Here is a 1,961-nt window from a genome sequence, read left to right as displayed (position 1 = left end):
GGCCAACATGGTGAAACCCCATCTTTAATAAAAATACAAAAATTAGCTGGGTGTAGTGGTGCGTGCCTGTAATCCCAGCTGCGTGGGAGGTTGAGGCATGAGAGTTGCTTGAACTTGGGAGGCAGAGGTTGCAAGATTGCGCCATTGCACTCCAGCTTGGGCAACAGAGTGGGACTCTGTCTCAAAAAAATAAAAAATAAAAACAAATAAATAAACAACTCACATTTGACTACCAGCTGGATTTCCCTTGAATTTTTCTTCTACCACCCTTCCTCTAATATTCTTACCAGTATCGCCATCGTTACCAGTATTCATCATCGTATATATTCTCAGAGTTTTCTTTAATCAAACTTGGCCTTGCTAGCTCTTTGAAAGAGTTTCCATTAGGGCAACATCACTATCAAATCTTTTTTTTTTTTTGAGACGGTCTCACTCAGTTGCCCGGGCTGGAGTGCAGTGGTGCTATCTCAGCTCACTGCAACCTTGGCCTCCTGGGTTCAAGTGCTTCTCATGCCTCAGCCTCCCAAGTAGCTGGGACTACAGGCATGCGCCACCACATTCAGCTAATTTGTGTATTTTTTCGTAGAGACAAGATTTCACCATGTTGGCCAGGTTGGTCTTGAACTCCTGACCTCAAGTGATCTGCCCGCCTTGGCTTCCCAAAGTGCCGGGATTACGGTTGTGAGCCACCACGCCCAGCCCCGAATATCTCTTTATATAGTTATGGGTGGCTACAAGGGACACATTTGATGGAATGCAATCCATAGGCCTCTGGAGAGATTTTCATGGGCCTGTATCTCTCTGTTGGGAAGAACCTCATGGTGGAGGCCATTCCTCTTTCTAGATTAGCTAGTGTAAAAAACAGGGCAAAGTTCTCATAAAATTTCTAACATCGACAAGAGTGTTGACATTAGAAAGAGAAGATAGAAAAAGTATGAAAATGCAGAAATGGAAAATGTACATAAATTCAAATTTTTATCAAATAGTATTCATTGATTTTAAATTTGTACAACATGCTTGTTGGTATTTAAAAATAGAATGATGGAGGATGATTTTGTGGGAGTAATTGTTTGAAAAAAAAATCAATTTAACATCACTTTGCTTTCCATTTCTGCTGCCAAGAAAGCTCATGCAGTATCTTCTAATTCAAACATAAGTGTCTCCAGAAACCTTTGGATCACATATTACAAAGCCCCATCTGTTTTACCCTCTCAAAATTAGCATTTTAGCTTAATTCACTTATAAATTTTCTGACATTAGCTTGATTCTTCTCCTCTTCCTTTTTGTCATCTAAAATCGCACCTGGCATCTTTTAGATTTGGATTCAACTGAAAAAATAATTTTTAGCTATTTTAAGTCCTTTTTAGTAGTAAGCAGAGTGTAAATAAAATTTAAAGCATAATGGTGCAAACATATATGCAAATAATATTTCTTGCAGGATTGTTTACAATAGCAAAACATGGAAACAAATGTCTGTGGATTGAGAGGTGGTTAATACAATAATTGCTAAATCACTAATAATTGTTAAAAGGAGTAAAATATATATGTGTGTGTATATATCTATATTCTGATATGTATGCAAGGCTGTATATGATACATGTAAGTGGAAAAAAAGCAAGTTAAAAAAACAACAAACAGATAGTTTTATATGTTGAAAAAAAATCAAGGGTTTTCAAAAACGGTATCTTTGTGTAAGGGCATAGAAAGTAGCTTGCAAGGCACACACTAAGTAAGGAATGTGATTTGCTCTGGAGGGGGACAGGGTAAAGGCAAAGGTGGCAAGGGGACATTTCCATTTATCCTGTAGGCTTCTGGTATGCTTGAATTTTCTACAGTAAGAATATGTGGGCCGGGCATGGTGGCTGATCACAAGGTCAAGAGTTCCAGACCAGCCTGGCCAACATGGTAAAACCCCATCTCTACTAAAAATACAAAAATTAGCCAGGTTTGGTGGCATGTGC

The sequence above is a fragment of the Mandrillus leucophaeus genome, unplaced genomic scaffold (assembly GCF_000951045.1).
Source record: "Mandrillus leucophaeus isolate KB7577 unplaced genomic scaffold, Mleu.le_1.0 Scaffold266, whole genome shotgun sequence".
NCBI lineage: Eukaryota > Metazoa > Chordata > Mammalia > Primates > Cercopithecidae > Mandrillus > Mandrillus leucophaeus.
Note: the sequence above shows the minus strand (reverse complement) of the source record.